This window comes from Copidosoma floridanum, unplaced genomic scaffold (assembly GCF_036245765.1).
Source record: "Copidosoma floridanum isolate Cflo_tuat_1 unplaced genomic scaffold, Cflo_Japanese_pri ptg000013l, whole genome shotgun sequence".
In the NCBI taxonomy this organism is placed as follows: Eukaryota; Metazoa; Arthropoda; class Insecta; order Hymenoptera; family Encyrtidae; genus Copidosoma; species Copidosoma floridanum.
Window position 1 is genome coordinate 16,846,007 of NW_028321890.1, and position 18,567 is coordinate 16,864,573.

General features: G+C 32.8%; 1 long non-coding RNA gene across 1 annotated transcript; it reads right to left on the reverse strand.

The window, feature by feature from the left end:
* Positions 1-14,463: 14,463 nt before the first annotated feature.
* Positions 14,464-14,977, reverse strand: LOC149374919 (uncharacterized). The gene is made up of 2 exons (XR_016292985.1): positions 14,921-14,977; positions 14,464-14,787 (listed from the first exon to the last, which is right to left on the reverse strand). It is a non-coding gene; the product is annotated as an uncharacterized LOC149374919 (long non-coding RNA).
* Between the last annotated feature and the right edge of the window lie 3,590 nt (positions 14,978-18,567).

Here is an 18,567-nt window from a genome sequence, read left to right on the forward strand (position 1 = left end):
ATTACATCACTAATTATGATTTGACTAACAAATAATATACAGTCTTAATACAAATTTACAATACATTTCGAATCGTTCTCAGTTCTAGATAAAAAATGATCATTATATTTTCAGATATTACAGTTATTGCAATCAATAGAAAATCAAAGTTCGAATGAGAGTATTTCCAAACCAACCAAAGTGGCTTCACAGGCCCCATTTCCATACATAGAATAATATATTACATATGTATAACTATTAAGACAAGACAATCTCTAAGTACTTAAAGTATATATTCTTAATCGTTAATATTATGTAGTACCAAAAATTTCGACATGTTATGTTGTGTACTTGAGTAAAAAATGTAATGAGTTAATATGCACGTAAATAAATGACCAGAAATCAGAGTTATTTTGTCGAGGATGTGTTTTTTTTATTGGAACTGTCTTACATCTGTCACATACATCTGATTAGTGCTAAATTAAATTGCTTGAATTGTGTAAGTGTCATGGTGAAAGCATGTTGGTATTACTTATTATAATTGTTAATATATAACGATTATTAATAAAGAAAAAAAAGTATGTTATACGCACCTTCAATAAACTACAAGAGAACTTATTCGACTTATTTATATTTTAATTTGTGTAAAGTCTTTTCTTAATGAGTCATTTGACTTATGTTGATGGATAAATAAACTTTACAGTAAATCTCAAGGGCTTAGCTAGCTCACTGGTTTAAGTTCTTGTTTAGCTACCAATATCCGACTAAAGTGGCACCCAATGATATAATTCATGCAATAAAAAGGGAGGGTTTACTTAAAGTTTAAAGTATCACTTTTAAATTTTGTCAACTTAGGTAATTACTCTTGTGACTCGAGACAAGTCCCAGACGTCAACATTAAAATTAAGTTTTTGGTAAGTGAAACTGACCTGGTTCTCTAGGTCACGTGCTGCGTCCAATTACTGCTGTAGGTACATCCCTCTAGCTGATCTAGCCATAGAATGAACCACTCGAAAAGGATACCGTGGGCTTCAGCAGCCGAAAGTCTTGCCTTGTTATTATCATCACAATGGTCAGAGACAATAAAATGTACATTGATTCTTAGAATTGTAAGCATCATTTCGTGGCAAAAAAAAAAAATGATTTATATTTCTACTTTGTCTTTCTATACATATATTGCTGTTATTATTAAAAACATATGGCAGGGATACTAATGTGAGCATTGGCTCATTTGCTATGTCAATGCGATTAAAAAAGTAGTGTTATAGTTTGCCTAATGTTGAGGTTTGACAGCCCTTGATATTATAATAGTGTTAAAAAAAGGAACGGATAGAGATGCAAAAAACTCTGCTGCCAAATTTGATTAAGCAACCCTTGAGTAAATGTTTAAATAAAAACATTGAGAAAAAACTTTCACGTCTACTTTTCATGAATAGAGAAGACAAAAAAAAATAAAACAGAAAGTGATTTTAAAATTACATCGAACGATATATGGATAACATTATCAACGCATAAGAAGAGAAGAAAAGAAAGATCAGTACTTGCACCATCATTCTCTACTGTCTCTTTAGGTAAGTATGTTCGTGTATGGCATTTCGGTTCATATAAGACGCAACCTTAAAGAAGAAATAAAAGAGTAGAAAGAAGAAAGAAAAAATGTGTAAAGTGTAAATTTACCTTGCCACTATACATCTGCATTTGGTATGTCTTTGAACGAGACGCAAAAAATATAATTGATCGATCAAACGAACTTACCTGTAAGTGATGTTCTATCATTATTATATTAAAGTGACCAGTTCGAAAACGTACAAATCCCACCCATAAGTATAATGTAAGATCATTACCCACAACCTAAAAAATTGGGCAGATAAAAAAAAAAAAAAAACCCATTTACTTCTAATAGAAATGACGTATCCCACAAGCGACCTATCAGTGCAGGGTCCTGGGGCCTTTAGTTAAAAAATTAAGTACTAACTCTAAAAATCGTGATATACAGCTGAAAAGAAAGAAAATAGAATTTGGTATGTCTTTAAACGAGTCTCTTTAATACAATTACGATTGAACATCACTTACAGGTAAGTTCATTTGATCGATCAAAAATGTGAGATCGGAAAATTTTCTACAATTTGTCAAACTAAAAAAAAAGTGTTTGTTGCTGTATATGTGTGTAAACGCTTTGGAAAAAAAAAATGTCCTTCCATTACAAAAAGGGGGTGAAAAAAGAGTAGGTATCTTTGATACAAGGAGATCGCCCAGCTCCTTTACAAGGAGCATTAGAGTGTGGTCAAAAAACAGTGTTTAAACATCAACAACCATCTTTCAGGATTTACTTTATTAATTTCAAATAACAAAACAAGAAGTCAACTATCTATGAACTACATATATTTTGGATTTTTAAATTAATCGTTTTTTAATGTTCTGCTAATTATTTTACTGACTTTTCTAAAATTTATCATGTTTTTTGAAAAAAACGTTATACTGAATATTTAGACCTCAAATATTTGTGAATGTGCACAAGAAGTACTCGTACAATACCGTGCATAATAATTTTTTTCCATAAGTTTATAACTGACTTAAGTCACGTGAAGCATTGGTACTGTACACGCATAAGTTAAAATTTTTCTAAAATAAAGGATACATTTATAGAGTTTAGACAAAAAATAAAGAAAACTACCAGCCTTCATGAATAACTTTAAATTATTTGATTAAGGTTTTATTATTATTGTTTACTCCTAATAGTTAATGTTTCTCATTATTTTTTAACATTTAATTTTAATTCAATAACGTTAAATTACATATTTAACTTCGTCTTATTAATCTTACGTAATTAATCGATGGCCTTTTGTCACAAGAAAAGAATTGAAATTTCACCCATTAATGCAATTAAAAACTTAGTTGGTAGTTTAAATGAAAGCTTTTTAATACGTATTTAAAACACTAAACTACAAATATAAAAAAATCTGTTAATATTTTGGACTGAATAGAATTAAAAAATTCTCTTCTATAATACTTCCTAACTTATCAATTTCCCGCACGTGTAAACATTGGCATCATCATGTTGTGGGTGCATCGGAGCTTAAATTTTTATTATTTGCGCAACGGCGATGATTATGTGTATGAGTTCAGTGAAAAACAAAAGCGTGTTTAAGATATAATACAAAATGTAATACGAAAATTTTGTCACCAGAGTGATTTAATGCTTCATACCTGACGATAAAAATAAAAATACTCAAATACCACGTGAAAACTATCGCCACCGTCTACGAGTTATTCTTTCTCGTGTGTTGTTTACAATGTTGTATCATATATGATATTTTATTTGTTTGTAAATAATGTTTTTCAGAAATATGCGATCGTTCGTCATCAGATAGGATAAAGCACGTTGTACTTGTATTACGAACTGACATCTCGATTGTTAAACCAATAATTTTGACATGAATTCTTGTTCGAAAACAATAAACAATTACACAAGCTACTTGTGTTTTTGTGCCTTTGCTTTTCTGTACGATCACGTTTCATGCAAAATTTATGGGATTATGATGCAAAACGAGCTTTTGTGCACTTAAGATATTGTGTTGTTAATCTAGCCAATTCATATGCAACTTGTTTGTGAAAATTGTAACGAGAAACTTAGCGTGTAATGAGTCGTACATTTATATCCTTTTATTTATTGATCTATTGACATGACACTATTACAAAATATTAAGCTGCCATAAATACTTAAAAGAAATGAAAAAAAGTTTCCTGTCAAACTGATTATGCTTACTTGATTACAACTTGGCTAAAGAAAAAAATGGACTTATATGTCGATAATGGTCAGGCAACTCTCCATTAAAGAAGGAGGTAGTAGACCTTTAAATGGAAATAATACAGTGACAAAACTTCAGATCAACAATCATTGTAAAACTCCAAAGTGCAAAATAGAGAGGTAAGTTACGCAAATTATATAGAATCAAAAAATATGTTGTTCCAAATAGTACAACAGATTTATTACATTTTTTTGTTGGATAGCTGGACATTGTGAGTAAAAAAATTTTCTTTGTAACATCATATTAAAAATTTGAACATTTTTTAAACATTATATATATTTAAATTTCAGTAACCTAAGTTTAATGCGGTTCAAGTCACTTTAAAATTCTAACTCCATAGAATTGGTCTTAGAAAATAAGAAAACAAAAATAAAATTATTAGTCTCTAAAAACCTTACACTAATTAAAATATACATCACTCATTGGCAAAAGTATAAGGTCTCCAGTAATTTTTTCGTTGAATTCCGCTCACTTTTCATTGAGGGAGTTCTTTATTTCTCAGTCTATTCGTTGATTAATGTATCAATTGCTTGCGTTAAACATAAAACAGTGAGACCGTTGTCTTATAATTTTCTACCTTCTCGTCTTTTCCAAATTTTGTTATCAGTACATTCCCTTCGGTTATCACAATTAGTTATTTTACAAATGATTTTTGAAGAGCAATAAAAGCTGCTCTACAGAATAGTTTGAACTTTTTTGATTCTTCATTATAAACTGGTTGAAAAAGAATATTCATTGTTACCGACTTGTTTTACGAAATAAAATCGTGCAACATTTATTTCTCTTAAACTGATTTATTGATACGTGTTGTGTCTACGACGACTTGACAGAGACTATTTTTAGAAAAAAACTAGCACGCTCGCTTGAAGTTATTATATAAACAAAAAATATAAAGAACTAGTTGTCAAGGAAATGATCGTCATTTCACAGAATAAAAGCGCGTCGTGACCGAACTCTTGTGAGAGATTCGAAATCTCTCGCTACGTGGCTCTTCTCACTTTACCGATTTCTAAAGTAGTCGTGTGAAAAAAGATATGTGCTCCCAATCAGCCCTTATACGACCGACCATAACACGATCTCAAAGCTGTATTGAATACCCGCTATGTTGACACGCCTTTACACTGTTAATTATTAATTAATAACAAAAACAAACGAACGTTAACAAACAATAAAAAATTACCATGTTACAACATTCTTCCCCGTACAAAATTTTAATTTTGTACTTTTGCAAACTTAATTAGTTTTCTACTTGGTCGCAAGAAATTTTCGAACGCCGTTCTTACTTCTGCTACTCGAACCTAATTATCAGTTTCCGGAAATACTTTAACAACTAATCCCTTCTTTCATTGATTTCGAGGTACATTGTTATCTAGACCGAGAACGATATCTCCCTTTTTTAATGGAGTCTCTTTTTCTCGCCATTTTTTTCTAGATATCAATGAAAGAAAATATTCGCACAACCATCTTTTCCAAAATAAGTCTACTGTTCTCTCGCTTATTTTCCATTGTTCACGCGTACATGGAGATGGAATTTCGTTTTCCATAATTTTTGTTAAACCTGACGAACTTCCTAACAGAAAGTGATTGGGAGTAAGTGCTTCTCTGCCTCGCGGATCTAATGATACACACGTTAACGGGCGAGAATTCACCGTATGTTCTACTTCTGCAAAGATTGTTAGTTATGTTTCGTCTTTCGGATGTTGCTCTCGTAAGGATAATGAAATCGCAGTTTTCACGGAACGAATTAATCGTTCCCATGCTCCCCCCATATGAGGGGCGGCTGGAGGATTAAAATACCAATAAAATTTCTTTTTTGTCGCAAATTCTTCTAATTTTTGTGAATTTGAATGTAATATTTCAATTGATTCTTTTAATTTTGAACGAATACCTTTGAAATTTGTCCCATTATCCGAGTAAACAACCAGAACATCACCTCTACGCGCGATAAACCTTTTAAAAGCTAAAATTACAGAGTCGGTATTCAGTTTATACGCAATTTCCAAATGAACGGCTCTTGTAGTCATACACGTAAGTAAAACCCTCCATCTCTTCTCACGTGTTTGTTTAACTTGTACAAACATTGGCCCGAAATAATCAACTTCACAATGACAGAATGGTTTCATTTTAAAGGCTATCCGTGCTTTTGGGAGTGCTGCCATCTTAGGCTCTGCAGGCTTAGCGTTAAGCATTAAACATTGCAAGCATTCAAAAACTAAACTTTTTAGTGAATGACGAAGTCCGATAATCCAATAATCTTGACGTATTTCGTTGAAAATGGTTTCGTGATTGCCATGTTAAAATTTTTCGTGATAATGTTTTATTAATAACTTTGTAAAATTCTCTTTGCTATTTAAAACGATCGGTTCATACTTCAATTTATCGCTGCTTTCCTCGACATTTGCTAGACGTTTACTAATCCGCATTATTCCTTTTTCGTCTAAAAATGGATCTAGACCCAAAAGCTTGCTATCTGTTGAAATTTGTTCTTTCTTGTTTAATGCCGTTATTTCATTAAAGAAAAAAGTTTGTTGCGACATTTTAACACATAGCTCTTCTGCTTTTATTCACAGATCAGTCAACGAGATTTTTTTCTTTTTTACTTTATTAACAACTGACAGTACTCGCAGAACGAAAAAAACTAAACGAATGAATGATGAAAATGGCGTAAAATCTATTAAATTTTCTTTTACGATATTTAAATAAATCTCTTTTTGAAATTCTTCTTTGCATTCTAAATTTTGATTTAATTGCACGAAAGTTTGATTTGGCCAGTTCGATTTTGTTTCCCTTAAAAACGACGGTCCGAGAAACTATCGGCTTTGTTCTTTTAACGCTCCAGGAGTGAAACGCGTGGCGTCATCAGCCGGATTCTCCTTTGTCCGTACCCATCGCCATTCACACCCCTTGGAATTTTTTCGAATTTCATCAAGTCGATTTGCTACAAAAACTTTAAATAGCTTGGGATCTTTTTTTATCCAACATAAAACCGTAACTGAATCTGACCAATAAACACATTTATTTACTTTAAAGTTGTGTTCTTTAATTATCATAGATGCAAGGCGAGTAGCCAAAAGCGCGGCTTGAAGCTCGAGTCGCGGAATTGTTGATCCTTTTGTGGGTGTTACTCTACTTTTTGCAGCTATTAATGAAGTATGGAATTTATCATTGCTTAAAATGAAACACCAGTAAGCTACGGCTGCTTATGCTTTCGAACTAGCGTCACGAAAAACGTGTAATTCGGCTTCACGTAATTAAAATTCGCGTAACTGATAACATCTATCGATCTTGCATGACTTTACAAGCTCTAAATCTTTAATCCATTCCTTCCATTTTAAAAATTTCTTTTCTTTTATTTCTTTTTCCCAAGCAACTTCCGATTTCCAAACTTCCTGCATTAAAATTCTTGAGTGAATAGTGTAAGGAGCTAAAAATCCAAGAGGATCGAAAATCGACACGATAATCGCTAAAAACTCAGTTTTTGTAGGTATCTTATTTCCGGTAATTAATTCATTATTTATTTTTTTAAAATTTGTATTAAATCCAAGTTTATCGAAATGATTGTCCCATTGTAATCCTAAAATTTTCTCTTTGTTAACCTGGATTGAATTTAATGACCGTATAAATGAATTATTTTTATCTTTGCCATAGAAAATCGATAAATCGTTACTTGACCAGCTGTGCATCTCCCAATTAGCGTGTTCATTAATTTCTGACACTTGATAAACGCGATCTAAAGCTTCAAAGCACGATTCACAGCTATCTAAGAAATCGTCCATATAACAAGTGTTTTTTAAACTTTTCACGCTCTTCGGATACTTTGATAAAAATAAAGTGGCGTTTTTGTCTTTGATGAATAATGCGGTACAAGGGGATGATTTTGCGCCAAACAACATCGAACTCATTAAAAATTCTTGAAGAGGAGTATCCCGATTTCCTCCCCGCCAAAAAAAACGTTGCGCGTCACGATCCTCGTCCCGAATCTTTATTTTTAGAAACATATCGCGCATATCAGATTTTATGGCATAGGTAAATTGACGGAAACGCATTATTACACCAGGAAGAGGACGTAAAAAGTCAGGTCCAGCTAACAGCAAATCATTTAAACTTTTTGAATCTACTTTTGCTGTGGCATCAAAAACCAATCTAACTCTCCCTGGCTCATTTACGTTTTGTACGCCGAAATGAGGTAAGTAGCGAATGATTTTTTCTTTTGGAGTTGCTTTTTCTACTTTAATCGCAAAACCGTTTTCAAATAAACGCATCATTTCTTTTTTATATAGCTGAGCATAAACAGGGTCGCGATCAAATTTCTTTTCCAGATACGTAAGTCTGCGAAGTGCAGTACCCCGACCGCTAGGAAAACATTTGTTGTCTGATTTCCACAAAAGCCCGACTTTCCAAGAGCCATTTACACAACGACTTGTTTTTTCTAATATTTCGAGAGCTCTGTCGTTTTTGATACTACCAGATCTATCGTCCTCAATTCCGAGTGATTCTATATTGAAATAAAACCAAATTATTTTATCGAGTTCGATCAAACAATTTTCATTACTCGAATTTTTTTCAGATTTTTAATCGATAATACTAACATGTGCTTCATCTTCAAATTGTTCATCAAAATAGCCATGTATTGTCCATCCCAATAAACAACGACTGACAAATAAAGAATCTTTTTTAATCTCCCTGAATTCATGCGTCATAATAAGGTCGACGTGATCTTGTCCTATTAACATCTTTGAAGGCGCATTCAAGGTGTTTACTCGGATTCCAGTAATTCTTTCGCACATGGACACGATATTTTTATCTATACTTTGCAACGACAAGAGGAGATCATCAACTACTAAAACGTTTTTTATATTGAAAACTGCCTTTTCACTTCTCACCGCTACATCTACCTTTTTACTGACGAACGTAATTCCAGCGAGGCTTTTCAAAGACATACTTAATTTTGTATATTTAGCTCCTATTTTTTTTACTATTTTGAAATCAATTAGCGTCGCGGCAGATCCGTCATCAACAAAGGCGTTGATTTCTTCCGAACCATTAGGGCCAATAATTTTTAATCTAAATATTTTTAATATGATGCGCGGATTAAAATTTTGTGTTTGAAAACACACTTTAAAATTCTCTTTACCTAGTCACAACGCCTTTCCCGATAACGATTCTCCGTGAGATTTTGACGTTGCTGTACGGTCTCGATGCAAAAGCTCATGATGTCTTCGATTGTATCTTTTGCACGGATCTTTTTTACAGTCTTTCTTAAGGTGATCTGATTGCAAGCAATTGAAACATGATTTTCGCAATTTAACGAATTTCCAATGATTGACAAGAGTTGATTTCAAAAATTCTTTACAGTTACTTATGCTGTGATTTTCGAGTTTACAAATTGTGCATTTTAAATCACTCTCGATAATATGTACATCAGAGCTTTTATCGATTTTAGTTAAAAATACGCTTCGTTCATTACGAGCAATCCGATTCACACGTTTGGATGCGCTTTTTACTTCAGAATGGAAAGGTAACACGTTTACACCGGAAACTAAAATAATCTCGGCTTCTTCGAACAAAAAGTCGGATAATTTCTCTAGATCAGGCTTTTCGTGTCCCTCGAAAGCAGCATATCGAATGTAGCGGTCAATCATTAAATAAGGCATTTTTTTTATCGTCTCGCTCAACAGGTCGGAACTAAACAAGCAGCCTTGTTTGTTTAAAGATTTTATAGGTGCTACGGAATTTTTTAATCGAGTCGCGACTTCAACTAAGTTACTTTTTGCGCGTCAATTCGCGGTAAACTTTGCACGTCGTTCAAAATATTTTGTAAAATCACATTATTGTTTCCGAATCTCATTTTCAGCGTCTTTATTATTTTATTCGTACTGTTTCTGGCTACAAAAAGAGCGTTGGTAGCATCACGAGCATCACCCCTTAACGATTCGGAAAGTCTGAGTAGATTCTCCTGGCTTGTATAGCCATTTTTTTCGGTTGACAATTCATATGATTGCTTAAATTTTCTCCAATCAAGTGGATCTCCAGTAAACGTCGGTAAAGGTTTAGATGTTATTCTGTTCAATAATGCAGAATTATTAGTCTGAAAACTAGCTTGTTGATTGGCCGTCAAAGAACTCTCAATAGCCTTTGCCAACCTACTAAAGACCTCGCCTAAATCTGTTTGATTTTTTGTACTATGTATTTGAGTATTAAAATTTCTGCTCGAAAAATCGCGATTTAAGCTCTCTTCGCTACCTGACGTTTCGTCAAAATCGCTCTCACTACCAAGCAGGTCATCTTCTTCGTATACTGATTGATTTAGATCAACCTCGGGACGTGGTTATGGTGTACGTCGTTGCTGTTGTCGGTGGTGTCGAGCTGCAAGAGCTTCAACAGGATCGACACGGTAAAACACGAAACGTGAAACGTTTTTTTTTGGGAATATTCACTTAAAGTTTGTTTCCCGGCCGATGCACCAAAAAAATGTTACCGACTTGTTTTACGAAATAAAACCGTGCAACATTTATTTTTCTTAAACTGATTTATTGATACGTGTTGTCTCTACGACGACTTGACAGAGACTATTTTTAGAAAAAAACTAGCACGCTCGCTTGAAGTTATTATATAAACAAAAAATATAAAGAACTAGTTGTCAAGGAAACGATCGTCATTTCACAGAATAAGAGCGCGTCGTGACCGAACTCCCGTGAGAGATTCGAAATCTCTCGCTACGTGGCTCTTCTCACTTTACCGATTTCTGAAGTAATCGTGTGAGAAAAGATAGGTGCTCCCAATCAGCCCTTATGCGACCGACCATAACACGATCTCAAAGCTGTATTAAATACCCGCTATGTTGACACGCCTTTACACTGTAAAATAATAATTAATAACTAAAACAAACGAACGTTAACAAACAATAAAAAATTATCATGTTACAATATTTATTATACACTTATTAGAATTCAAAGTTACTTGAGCTGTTCACAATAATAAAATGATTATAAATAGATTAATTTTTAATTGTGGAAGTAGGGATCTTTCTGTCATGGTGTGGTGGTGGAAAGATATCTAAGAATTCTCTTGCGGACTTTAGTTGCTTCTCAGTACCTCTGATCCAAATTCTCTATTCGCGTACATAACCGCAACATAAACGAATAGCAACGATGCCGTATTGTTTTATCTCACGCTTTTGTAACGTCTTATCTGTAATTTAAAGATATAAATTACAAATATACGGTGTAATGTGTGTGGGCCATTGTGTGTAATAGTATAGTAATCACTTTAAATTATTTATCAATTTAAAATTTTTCTTTATCGTCGTTGTGAGCAGTACCTTTTATTGGGTGTGTAAGTGATTTTCCTAGATATTTTTCGAGTGATAACTAAGTACCGAAAAGGTTTTTTATCGCAAGTAACGCTAGTAGAAAGATAGTTTAAATAATAATATACAATTTTAATTGATTATTGTATTTAAGTCTCATTTCTTATACAAAAGCTGCTACTTTTTTGGAATTACTAATGTCTGTTGAATCATTTATTGTTCATTCTCCTTTGAGCGAAAATAAATATCTAGAGAATAATACTTTATACTTGTTAAGTACAAAAAAATCAATACATTTTTGTTTAAGAAACAGCACTAGTCTTTGTACTTAATAGCAAAAGTGTCACTTTTAAAGCAAAAATCGTTTTATACGATAAAATACGGACCACGATATTTATAACTAAAAAAACATGAAATAAACAAAGCCTTGTATAATATTTTGGCGTCTTACACAAGACAAAAGTTCCTAACAATACCCACAATTACAGAGCGACGCTCACTTAAATTTTTAATGTTAAAGTAAATCAAACGAAGATATAAACAGCTATTGCTATGCAACTCCTCTATACTCTTTAATAATGCGTACCTCTTCGTGTTAAAGATACAGAGTCACAGCCAACAAATTTTCCACGACTATGCTGCTCGAGGCACATGTCGTATTAAACGTCATCTCTTTTTTCACTTAAAGAATATAGCCTTACTAGTATGACATTAAGGCTGTTTGCTCTATCTCTCATCGTCAAAACAGTGCAGGTATCTTTTCCAACTGACTAACCCTGGCTTACTCATCTTTGACATCATTTTATACGTTTACGAAACAAGTTGGTTTCCACGTCATTATAGTCAAAGAACACAAGCAAAAAGAAAGACAAGTATTATAGAATCAAAAACCAGCATAAGCAGCTATATTTATTATTTATACAACACTATACCCTTGTACTCTTCCCACTTTACAGTAGACGCAACTAGATCCGAGCTATATACTTGATGATTTAGCCTCGTTCTTTATCAATAAATAATGTATACTTGTATAAGCGGTTTTTGAGTAAACAAATGTTATTATTAAGTCTCTGGAGAATAAATATATAACCTTACTTATACTCTCTTGTTTCTACTTAGCTTCTATCACTTTCAAAATTGTATACTTAAAAGCTGAATACCATTTAAAACTGAAGTAAGGGGATAATTTTTTATCTTGCTACAACCCACTTATTACAGCTTCCAAAAGTACTAACCTCCTGCATTTTTATTTATAAAGCATACGATGACAGTCAACATTTCTATCAACGTTTGATGAGAATGTCCATGGTAAGAATTACTCTGTTTAGTTATTTAATAAAGTCCAGTCGTAAATGACTTTATTCACGAACTTTACACAGAAAATACGTGTTTGTTTCATGAGTTTTTAAAGAAAATAAAAATAGATTTAAAAAGAATTACTTATAGTAATTCTTCAATTTGCTAGAAGTTTAAAGTATGGTGTAAGAATGACTTATCTCAACGGCAAATACGGCCGATGACTATGTAGTATATTGTTAGAGCCTACTTGATATTTTATACTAATAACAAAAAGTTTATGCATTGACTTGAATTTTTTGTGTATAAAAATGAAGTAATCTTTTGTTTAAGTTAAACCACGTGCGTACGCTAAATAACGACGTACTTCAAATTTATATGATTTCCCAGTAATTGAAATATTTTATAATTGCAACTTTCTTTGAAGAAATCATCTTTTGTTTTTTGTTTTCGTACAATAATTTTTACGAGATTTATCGGCTGATGAAAGAGTTTCAATTCGTAAAAAATAACTCATTTTTCTTCCAAATATGCAGCCGATGTTTTAATGCAGTATAGAAGGTGACTGTCACCTAAAGTTAAGGATCTAGCCACCGGAAAATCTAAAAATACCTCTGTATATTTTGTATATTTATATATAAAGGCTCTATTTAAGAATGCATCTGGCAGTGAATCTGTATCGGGAGGTCAACAACTGTACCCTTTACTCCTCATTTCTTAGAAACCTTATGTATTAAGGGTACTGATGTTTTATTTTTTTTAGTTATTACAGCACTTATGAGGACAAGAATAGTAATAATATGAATATCAAAAAAATTTATTGTACAAGTAATAAATAATATAATAATAATAATGATAATAATAATAACTAGTGATAATATTGATAATCTTACTCTAGGGTGTTCAAGACCTTGACAGAGATCCTGCTGCTGGCAGCTTGGATCGTATGAAGGGGCGTCAAACCAAATAGCATTTCACCCCACTTTGTTTAAGAAACAGTGATGTTTACAACTTTTGCACCAAAGCATTTACTACACTGACACACTACTATGACACATAATAGGTTTACTTACAAGCTGTTTTCTGGGGCTGGCCATGTGCATCGTTTCTTTCCAGCGCGGTGGTTTTGGTAAAACAGTCAAGACAGACTATGAGGCCTAAGTAATAGCAGGTAACCGTAACTCATGGGGCAGTACATTTCTATTAAAAACATATGAAGAAGAGTAGCGACTCCAGTCCGAATTGAGCAAGAGGGGACCTTATTGGCAACAGAAAGGTTACTGCACTGAAATACACCCTTTTCCGTTTTCTAATTGGACAAAAAAAGCACTGTCCTTTATCAAGTAGCACGGCACACATAGGATTACAAAAATCAATTATGAAAAAGTTTAATCTATGAAAATCTGTTGTGCAAGAAGCATTAAAATTCTGAACCTCACCAATAGATTTGCTGGGGGGGAGGACAGGCGTCGGCATTATGTAACCGCACATGTAGTGGTAGACAAGGCCATCCCTTGTCATGTTACATCCGTGTACTATAATATACATCTTAGAATCTTGTAAAATTAATAAAATAATCTAACCTTGTTACCTCACTTGCAGTTCAATGCCACACTTCCAAAAAATAAGTTTAGACTACCTGTGCTGTTGACATGTCATTTTTGCCTCAGGATATAATGTACGCATACTATCATATTTAAATGTAACAGAAAGATTGTATAGATTCGTTACTTTATTATTGCCCGCCTCCAATTCTTTTCTCATGTAAAATATTATAATTAGTAATATTTCATTAGGATATTTGTTGCCTATTTTTAGATAAAGCTTTCTGTGTCTCGTATTAGAAACGTGTAATAAACAATTTTTCTGCAACTACATGATTATGTCAAATATTTGATACGAATGAAATCGGAAAGAAATTAGTCGGTATGCTCTGCTAGAGGACTTATTAATATACGCTATAAAATCTTACCATTTTATGGGAGTGTATTTATTGCATTAAATTGTGAATACAAATGACATAATATAATTATATATATCAACAACATAATAAATATAAAATGCTTCTCGTAGTTTTTATCATTTATTTGAAACTTTAGAAAGATGAAATCATGAAATACCATTAGATTATTATTCTTCTGACTGAAGTTATATTTCTCCAGTTGGTTCATTTTTGGTTGGACTTTTGATGGCACAGTTCTCATCTGCTAATGGCTGAATCTTACAAGGAATATAGATAGTTAATGTACCGTCCGAGACTAAGTTTATTTTAGCATCATTAAAGTCGTAGTTTTCAGAGACGGGAAACGTCTTTGACAAATTTTTATAGACATTGCCGTGCTCATCTTGCAACTTTTCATGTATACCCTCGACTACGATCAATTCGTCTTTGACCTATAGTTGAAACAAAATTTATTGAGTATATTTTTTGCTTTTCATATTACGTCATTTTTATTTATAATTTTTTTTGTTCTTTTATCTTTCATTCAAATTATATGTATGACGAATAAAACTAAACGATACTCACGAATACGTTAATTTCTTCCAGAGCAAATCCTGTGCAGTCTACCTTTTTATAAAAATCTTCCTACAAAAATCATTGACCATTAAATTACATAGAGTTTATTTAAAAAACCAGAGTGTGGAACTAGGAGTCCCTCTTTTTTTCGTTGGTTACGGTGGTATATTTATGTCTTTCCTGTACATTTTTTGTAAATAAAAGGCTCGAGAAATTTTTCAAAATAATTTTTAAGGTTATTGTTAGGCAAAAAACGAGAAATAAATTCTACATATTTATAACAATTCTGCAAATATGCTTTAATTTTTTCACTAATTTTCCATCTTGATTTTATGAAAAAATATTTAGAGGCTGGATATTTTAGGTAATGTCTTCACATAACTCAACGCCTATTTCTTTGTGTGTCATGATGTTATTTTTCCCAAAAAAAAACCCGGAATACTCGATATTTTTGCTTTATCTTATTTCCTTTTTAAGATTTAGCGTATTTTGTAATATTGGTTGGTTATACTATTTTATAATTACCGATTTTATCAATACTGACTATCTACATCGATCTGCCATTTATGCAGATCCCTGCGCTGGCTTACTCTCTTCTTCTCTCTCTATCTTTGTTACACCTACCCTTTGTAGGAGTGCACCTCCTCTCGAAAAGTGCACAATTTTTCTTACACTTTTTGCTTGATGAGTCTCCATTTCCAACCATTCTTATACTTAAGAAATACACGGGAAGTCTATATTATTCCATCGTAACCCGCGATAAAGAATCCGTAATAAATTAATATAGAAATGGTCTTTTACCTTGTGTGCATCAACTTTAGAGGAACTGTTGTCACCGTAGCTCTGATGAATTAGTAAAACAAGGCTTTTATTATTATAATTTGCACGGGGAATAGATCGTGAAGCATAAGCTTTATGTCTTGAGTATTCAATGTCTGCGAGTACTTCTTCTTCGGTATAGTTTGGTATTATATTCTTAAGCATGATAATTTAGAACAAAAAATTCGAATACAAATAATCGTTTAAAATCCTGCCTCTTTAACAAAGTTGACACCGGTGATTGAAGAATATTGAACTGATTACTGTATAAATTTGATATGCGCTTTGTGTGCTACTTGTACAGCTGGAGGTGCAACAATCACTGCATGTACTAATACTAAACGCTGTCGTTGCTTACTGCAGCAGAGAATGCTACGGCGTAAGACAACTTTTTTCCACTGATCGGGGCGACCCGCCGCGGCCAGCCGTCGAACCAAGGCGCACATTTTTCGAAAGTGCGACACTCGTATCGAAGAGCGTGCGCCTACAAGAAGAAATGTGGATTCGCGTGGAAATGAGCATATAGGCGCACATTTTGGCGACACGTAGAAGGGGTATACCGAATGTGTGCCTACGAGGATAGGAGTGGAAATGTTGACTATAGCTATATATCTGAGCGCACAGCCAAAGCAAGCGACGACACGAGTTTTTCTCTTTTGACTGCAACCGAGTATATGCTATATATATTTAACTGACTCTTACTCTCTCGCTCTTGCATGAATGATATCTATCAATCTTACATTCGATTAAATCAAGAAACTAAATGCTCATATAATTATATGCACAGAATTTGATATCAAAACATTTTTTTTTTCCGTACGTTAACACTTAATTTGAAATCTAGTATTATTTTGAAAAAATAATCAGCTTAATTTTTTTAAGGATAACAGTTCAGCTATAACCACTGGTTAATTATTTTTTCTCATCATAATTGTTATGAACTGTAGGACAAGCCCCGGAGGTTATCGAGGAACATATGTGACTTTAAGATCTTCTACCCTCGAAGTTTTGATAGCTAAGGTAGTAAGGGCTTATGCCACTACTGTTCTCGTTTTGCTATCTAAAGATCGATTCCAACTGTCGGCAAATTTTTTTTTTAACGTGATTCATCATTCTAGTTTGTTTTCTTTTTATTGATGTTTTATTTATGTTTTATAAATAATATTAACAAACCCTTTTTTCCCTATACATCGAAATACATTTTTTTAATACTAATTATATTAAACAATTTCATAAGCTGATACTTATCGTTAGCATGGCCATTTCGGAAATTCATAATAATAAAATAATTTCTTAGGATATGAGTATAATTATTACATTTTAAACTCCAAAGAAAGTAAGAGAAAAAAAATCCTTATACATAATTTTCATTAATTTTAATATTTTATTTTCCAAGAAATGATTAAGCTGTTCTAATCGATATTTTTATCTATCTATACAATAATCATAATCTTCGGAGGCACAAGAAAACTTACATAAAACTCCCTAAACATTTATTTACCGTCTTTTGTTGTAAAAAAATTTTAGGTATAGCAGCTAAACTTATTGTGTTGATTAAATATGAAATTTTAATTTCAATTACATAATGTTGGTTCTAGACCAAACTTTTAATTAGCGTTTGTAAGTATCAAAACTTAATACCTTTGAAAATTATGCAACAAAAATCTAAACAGTAATGAAAAACAGATCTTATATATCAAGTTTACTGTTACGTTACTTAAAATTTTTACCTGGTAGTTACAACCACTTGTCACTTACATTATGAATTTCGAAAAAGTAAAAGTTTAACCTTGAACATAATTTTCTATAATTTATAAGAATTTATATGAAATTCTGAAATGGTTATGCTATAGTTAAGTATCAGCTTATGAAATTGTTTAATATAATTAGTATTAAAAAAATGTATTTCGATGTATAGGGTAAAAGGGTTTGTTAATATTATTTATAAGACATAAATAAAACATAAATAAAAAGAAAACAAACTAGCATGATGAATCACGTTAAAAAAAAAAATTTGCCAACAGTTGGAATCGATCCTCAGATAGCAAAACGAAAACAGTAGTGGCATAAGCCCTTACTACCTGAGCTATCGAAACTTTGAGAGCACGAGCTCTTAAAGTCACATATGTTCATCGATAACCTCCGGGGCTTGTCCTACAGTTTATAACAATTATGATCAGGAAAAATAATTAACCAGTGGTTATAGCTGAACTGTTATCCTTAAAAAAATTAAGCTGATTATTTTTCCAAAATAATACTAGATTTCAAATTAAGCGTTAACGTACGGAAAAAAAAAATGTTTTGATATCAAATTCCCTGCAGATAATTATATGAGCATTTAGTTTCACGATTTAATCATATGTAAGATTGATAGATATCATTCAAGCAAGAGCAAGAAAGTAAGAGTCAGGTTATTATATATAGCATATACTCGGTTGCAGTCAAAAGAAAAGAACTCGTGTCGTCGCTTGCTTTGGCTGTACGCTCAAATATATAGCTATAGTCAACATTTCCACTCCTCTCCTCGTAGGCACCCATTCGGTATACCCCTTCTACGTGTCGCTAAAATGTGCGCCTATATGCTCATTTCCACGCGAATCCACATCTCTTCTTGTAGGCGCACGCTCTTCGATACGAGTCTCGCACTCTCGAAAAATGTGCACCTTGGTTCGACGGCTGGCCGCGGTGGGTCGCCCCGATCAGTGGAAAAAAGTTGTCTCACGCCGTAGCATTGGCGTTAGCAATCTCTCTACTCATCTCTGACTGCAGTTGGACTATTCAAGTTAATGACTAGCGCTGCACGCACTGTTCCGAAAGAGAATTGTTGGAAAATACTA